Raw genomic sequence first — 7,634 nt, 5'->3', positions numbered from 1 at the left:
GGTCTGCCCCTCGCTGTGCCCTTACCTGAAAAGTTAAAGACGAGAAAAGGGTGAGTATAAACATACCCAGTAAGGGACCCACTACTGGGCCCGTTAGGGGACAACAGTTAACTTCCTATTCGGGGGTACCCTACATAACAGTCTAGTGGTTCCGTAGAACGCACATATCAGTCTAGTGCTCCCGAAGGATGCACACATCACTCTAGTGCTCCCGAAGGATGCACAAATCAGTCTAGTGCTCCCGAAGGATGCACACATCAGTCTAGTGCTCCCGAAGGATGCACATATCAGTCTAGTGCTCCCGAAGGATGCACATATCCGTAAGGCACACTACCCCATAGATGAAGCTAACCGTTACCCCTCAGTCCATACTAAACCGTCTACAACAGTCACACCCCAACGACATTCATATTACAATTTCGCCATATGCTTTGTCAGTCAGATAGTATAGGTTTAAACAACTACACCCTCAGTTGTTATACGCATCACCAATTCGCACACCATTAGGGAAAACCCTAGAACCAATCAACTAACCAACCAAAACCGGACTCACTGTCCTTCCCCGTCCAAACTCCATGATCAACATCCAGACCAATGATTACTACATACTGAACCGTAACTTCAAGGTCCATCAACATAAAATTCCAATCTATAATTAGCAGTCACAGTACCTTTACATCAGACAAAATATAATAACAGTGCTTAACAGTCAACACACATACAGTTATTCAGTACAGTCACTAACGTGTAATCCCCTGTGGATTACTACATTTTCAGCCTCGATCCGAGGTCCAGTAGTAGGAAAACCCTTACCTGATACTCGGTTATGCCCTTCGATCGAATCCACGCTCAACGGATCAACCTAAACGAAAACACAAAGGTTTTAGTTGATGACTCTAGTAGAAGTCATTTTAAAAGGTCCGAAACGACACCCGTTGACTTACCCAAGGAAAGGGAAGCTATCTCCAAACAAGCCTGCCGCGGGACCCGAGAACTTAAGCGTCAACTCCTTACTACCTTCAAGGGAGAAAAGTAGGGCCATATCTTATTCCAATATTCAAACTCGAATCGGATGTAGCAACATTAGGGAATTCATCGAAAACAATCCTTACCGAAGACTCACCGTGGCCCGGAGTGAAGGAAGGGAGGCTTAGGTGGCTCAGTGAAACAAGGAGCTCGGCTCGGCTTGGCTCGGCTCGGCTCGGCTCGGCTTGGCTTTGACTCAACTCGGCTCGCGGCTCGGCTCACGGCTCGGTCCTCGGCTCCGCTCGGCTCGGCTTCGACTCAACTCGGCTCGCGGCTCGGCTCGCGGCTCGGTCCTCGGCTCGGCTCGCAGCTCGCGGCTCAGCTCGGATCGCTACTCGGCTCGGCTCGCGCCTCGCAGCTTGGCTCGGATCGCTACTCGGCTCGGCTTGCGGCTTGCCGCTTGGGTTGGTTTGGTTTTCGGCTCGGGTAGCTCGCGGCTCGGCTCGATTTATTTGTGGCTCGGGTCAGGTCAGCTTGGAACCTGGGCGACCACGAACATCGGCCTCCGGCGTCCGACGACGGAAAAGCTTCGCCTCAATGCGACGGAGAGCGACTGGGCGTCGGCGGAAGGTGGGGCGCACGTCGGTGGCTGGCGTTGTGAGTCCGAGAGGAGATCCGAAATAGAGGGAGGCCGCGGCGGACAGCTTCGACGATGTGGAAGAGACGGAGACGTGCGCGACGGAAGGAAAAGGAGAGAACAACGGGCGGCGGCGTTGAACGGAGAGAAGATGGCGAACGGCGGCGCTGAACGGAAAGGAGAGAGAGGGAGAGAGTCGGCTGCGGCACTGGGGGAGGTGAAACGAAGAAGAAGATGGATGGGGGGGGCTCGCGCGGCAGTAGGGTTCCCCTTCTCCTTTTTTTTTTTTAATATGTATATATATATATATATATAAATTAAATTAAGGAATTTAATAATAATAATAACATTTTAAAATAATAATAATAATAAATAAAATATTATTAAATGTATATATATATATATTAACTTTTAATAATTCTAATTAATAATAATAATATACAAAATATTATATATATATATATATATATATATATATATATATGTATGTATTAACTTTTATCTAATTAATTAATAATAATAATAAGATTAATAAAATAAATAAAAGATAATATTAATATTAATTTATATATATAAAGATTATAATAACAATAATAATAATAATATAGTTACTATTATATTATTATCATATAAATTTACAACTATAAACTTCCAGAATTTCAGAAATTAATCCAAAATTTAAAATTCCCTAAAAATTAAATAAGGCGGTAAAAGTTTACCTCGAAAATTTGGGGCGTTACATTCTTCCCTCCTTAGGGAACTTTCGTCCTCGAAAGTTTTATTCCTCGAACAGTTCGGGATAACGGGACCTCATGTCATCTTCACGCTCCCACGTAGCCTCTTCTACCCGGTGATTCCGCCATAAGACTTTAACCAGAGGGATTTTTTATTCCTCAACGTTTTCACCTCTCTAGCAAGCACCTCAACAGGTTGTTCAGTATAGCTCAAGTTTTCATCAATCTCCAGTGGCTCATGATCCACTACATGGGATGGATCTGGCACGTACTTCCTCAATATAGAGACATGAAACACATCGTGAACTGTCGAGAGTGATGGTGGCAACGCCAAGCGATAAGCTACAGGACCAATCCGCTCCAGAATCTCAAACGGCCCAACAAAACGGGGACTCAGCTTTCCCCTCCTCTCAAATCGTAAGACACCTCTCATAGGTGCTACCTTTAAGAACACCTTGTCCCCTACCTCAAATTCGAGATCCTTCCGCCTCACATCTGCATAACTCTTCTGTCTACTCTGAGCGGTATGCATGCGTGATCTAATCTTCTGTATCGCTTCGTTGGTAGACTGAACTAACTCAGGACCCATCAATCTCTGCTCACCCACCTCACCCCAGCAAACCGGGGATCTACAACATTTGTCGTACAAGGCCTCAAATGGTGCCATGCCAATAGTAGCCTGATAACTGGTATTATAAGCAAATTCCATCAAATGCAAATGGGAGTCCCAGCTACTTGGAAATTCCAATGCACACGCCCGCAACATATCCTCTAAAACTTGGTTCAGACGCTCAGTCTGACCGTCAGTCTGTGGATGGAAAGCTGTACTATAGTCTAACCTCGTTCCCATAGCCGTCTGCAAACCCTTCCAGAATTTGGAAGTGAAACGAGCATCTCTATCAGAAACAATCGACACTAGCACTCCATGTAATCTCACTATCTCCGACATGTACAGCTGTGCCCACTTACTAGCAGTATAGGTGGATTTACCCGGAACGAAGTGCGCTGATTTGGTAAGCCTGTCCACCACAACCCAAATCACTGTAAAACCCCTCAGAGTTCTCGGCAGTCCTGTAATGAAATCCATGGATACGTTTTCCCACTTCCATTCCGGTATGCTCAAGGGTTGTAATAAACCCGCTGGTTTCTGCCTTGGTGCCTTAACCTGCTGACACACCAAGCATCTACTAACAAATTCTGCTACCTCCCTCTTCATGTTACGCCACCAATAAACCCGCTTCAGGTCCTGATACATCTTCGTACCACCTGGGTGCATGGAGAATGGGGAACTGTGAGCCTCATATAATAATTCTGTCTTAATCGCACTATCTGACGTCACACAGAGGCGTCTCTCAAAAAAAAGTCCACCATCAGAGGATAACGAGAACTCAACCGCTTGTCCTACCTCTGCTAGGCCACGTTTCCCAACCAGATAAGGATCGTTACTCTGAGCATCAATGATCCTTTGCCTCAAAGTCGGCTGTACCGTCAACTGGGCTAACTGCATAGTGACTGCCCCCACTGACACTGCAATCTCAGCCCGCTCGAGATCCCGATGCAATGGGGCCTGTCGGGTAATAAGTGCTGCCGAATGTGATACCTTTCTACTAAGAGCATCAGCTACCACATTTGCCTTGCCTGGATGATACAGTATCTCACAATCGTAATCCTTCACTAACTCAAGCCACCTTCGCTGTCTCATATTCAATTCTTTCTGAGTAAAGAAGCATTTCAAGCTCTTATGATCCGTGAATATCTGTATCTTTTCACCATATAAATAATGCCTCCATATTTTCAAAGCAAAAACCACTGCTGCCAACTCTAGATCATGTGTAGGGTAGTTCTGCTCATGACTCTTCAACTGACGGGACGCATAAGCGACCACCTTACCCTGCTGCATCAAAACACAACCCAAACCCTTCTTGGAAGCATCACTATAAATCAGAAAACTGCCAGAACCATCAGGTACAGTAAGAACCGGTGCGGTAACTAGCTTCTGTTTAAGGTTCTGGAAACTGTCCTCACATGCCTTGCTCCAAACAAAAGGAGCTCCCTTCCTGGTCAACTGAGTGAGAGGAGTAGCTATACGAGAAAAGTTCTCCACAAACCGTCGATAATAACCTGCTAAACCCAGAAAGCTACGAACCTCACTGACAGTGGAAGGTCGGGTCTAACCGGTGACTGCCTCTATCTTAGCTGGATCCACAGAGACCCAAGCCTTAGAAACCACGTGGCCCAGAAAAGACACCTGCTTCAGCCAAAACTCGCAGTTCGAGAACTTTGCATACAACTTATTATCCCGAAGTGTTTGCAGAACTATACGTAAATGCTCCTCATGTTCGGCCTCCGTCTTGGAATATATCAAGATATCGTCGATAAACACGATCACAAAAGTATCTAGGAACTCCCTAAACACTCTGTTCATCAAGTCCATGAACACTGCCGGAGCATTCGTCAAACCAAAAGACATCACAATAAACTCGTAGTGCCCATATCTGGAACAAAACGCTGTTTTCGGTACATCCCCATCCTTAATCCTCAGCTGATGGTATCCCGACCGAAGATCAATCTTAGAGAACACTGTGGCTCCCTGTAACTGGTCAAATAGATCGTCGATCCTGGGCAAGGGATATCTGTTCTTTACGGTTACCTTGTTCAACTCCCTATAGTCAATGCATAGACGCATCGATCCATCCTTCTTCTTAACAAATAAAACTGGCGCACCCCAAGGTGACACGCTCGGTCGAATGAATCCCTTATCAAGCAATTCTTGCAACTGCACCTTCAGTTCTTTCAGCTCTACGGGGGCCATTCTGTAAGGGGCCCTGGATATAGGAACCGTGCCCGGCTCCAACTCTATGGCAAACTCAACCTCCCTGTGCGGAGGTAACCCTGGAAGTTCCTCAGGAAAGACATCCGGAAAGTCCCTCACTACTGGTTCTGATGACAGGGATACATCGGCCTCTCTAGTATCCACCACGCTCGCTAAGATTCCCCAAGTACCCTGACTGAGCAGTTTACTGGCCCTGATGGCTGAGATTACCTGAGGCAACGACCTTGACCCTTCTCCCTTAAATTTAAAACTGGCCCTCGAGGGAGGGTTAAACGTTACCTCCTTACGGGAACAATCTATGCTGGCGTGGTTAGCGGCTAACCAATCCATACCCAGGATTACATCAAAGTCAAGCATATCCAGAACTAACAGCGTTACCTCAATCACATGGCCTGCTATCTCAATCTGGCATGTTTTCACCTTTTCCTTCGATAACATACACTCCCCGGAAGGAGTAGATACTGATAGAACATGGTGTAAGGGCTCTACCTCTAAGCGGGCATGCAACACAAATGTGGACGAGATAAAAGAATGTGACGAACCCGAGTCAAACAAAACTAAGGCGTAATGCCCCAATACTGGAAGCGTACCTGTCACCACCGTGCCTGCCTTCTCAGCCTCAGTCTTGTTGGTAGCAAAGACTCTACCCTGATGTGGAGCACCTGCTCCCTGATTCTGCGCGTTCCCCGTGAGTCTTAACGGGCATCTATCAGCTGTATGACCCTCTTGCCTGCACTTAAAGCAAGTCCTGGTCCCGAATAAGCAACGGCCCAGATGGTGCTTCCCACAAGTGGTACACAACGGCTTCCCTCTGGCAGCCTCCCCTGCCTCAAAAGGTTTCTGCTGGAAGCGGCGAAACTCACCACCTGATCTGAAATTCCGCTGTGGCACTGGAACAGGCTGCTGCTCAGCCTTCCTCTTTTGTCCCGATGTCGAACCTCTACCAGCGGTCTTAGACGAGTTAGCCCTCTCCTGCAAACTGAGATCCACTGCCAAGCGCAGTGCATCGGCATGAGTAGCGGGTCGGAAAGCTCGGACCAAACCCTGAATGTCCAGTCGGAGGCCTCTAACAAACTTATCAGCTCTGGCCGCCTCGGTCGCTATCATCTCGGGAGCGAAGCGGGATAACATGTCAAACTCCGCATCATACTGCTCCACTGTCATGTCACCCTGCTCTAAGTTCAGGAACTCCTGCCGCTTGGCATCTCTCAAACTAGCAGAGAAGAATTTCGCATAGAAACTCTCCTTAAACTGCTGCCACGTGATATGACTCACATCACCACCTAGCATTCTCTCTGTAGTCTCCCACCATGCAGTACCTCTGTCAGTCAACATAAAAACAGCACACTGAACTTTCTGATCCTCAGGGCATTTCATGTAACGGAATATGGTCTCCAAGGACGATAACCACATCTGAGCCCTGGTGGGGTCCTCCAAAGACCCATCGAACGTCGTGGGATTATACTTCCTGAAATCTCTCAGGTGCTTAGCCTCTGCTGACAACTGATCCGGCACAAACTGGGGCACAACTGGTACTGGAGCCGGAGCTGGAGCAGGAGCTGGTGCTGGAGCTGGCGCCGGAGTTGGCGAGGCAGGCTTCTGCTGCTCCCGCATCTGCATAATCAAATCTCTAAACCTCTGCTCCATGGCGGCTAGGTCCGCATGAGTAACTGGCGCAGCCGGGTCAGGGGCTTGGGCTACAGGCTGCACCTCAGGTTGAACGCGTCCTGCTCCCCTTCCTCGGCCTCCTTGGCCACCCCTACGTGCACCTCTCCTTGACGGCATTTCCCTAACAACCACCAACGATCCCTTTAGTCATAAATGGTAATTGAATTTGCAGTTTAACTTATGTAAGGTAATGCATGTAGAGTTATACATATACTTTCATGGGAGCGTACCTGACGAGCGACAAGGATCGTTTCAGCCATAAGGACACAAAACACAGACTCACATTATAAGCCAGTCTACAGAACCTAAAACTTAGGCTCTGATACCAACTGTAACGACCCAACTTTCCGGACTAAGCTGAGGTCACTACCAAATACCAAAACTCGACCATTCGACATATAATTTAAAACGGACCAGTTACGATTCATTAAAAGCATTAGAAACATTACAAAAAGACAGTTTCGGGCCCTATTTTAAATCAATCATAAAAGTCTCAAATAAAAACTCAAGTTATCAGTTCAAAACCACAAGTCAAATATTCTAACAAAATACATAGCGGAAGCGATAAGAAACCAGACGCGTCCATATGGCCTTCACGCGTCCTTCCTGCCTCTCGCCGGTCTGCCCCTCGCTGTGCCCTTACCTGAAAAGTTAAAGAAGAGAAAAGGGTGAGTATAAACATACCCAGTAAGGGACCCACTACTGGGCCCGTTAGGGGACAACAGTTAACTTCCTATTCGGGGGTACCCTACATAACAGTCTAGTGGTTCCGTAGAACGCACATATCAGTCTAGTG

Source organism: Cucumis melo, chromosome 3 (genome assembly GCF_025177605.1).
Source record: "Cucumis melo cultivar AY chromosome 3, USDA_Cmelo_AY_1.0, whole genome shotgun sequence".
Lineage (NCBI taxonomy): Eukaryota > Viridiplantae > Streptophyta > Magnoliopsida > Cucurbitales > Cucurbitaceae > Cucumis > Cucumis melo.
The sequence above is the reverse complement of the archived record's forward strand: the minus strand, read 5'-3'. Positions refer to the sequence as shown.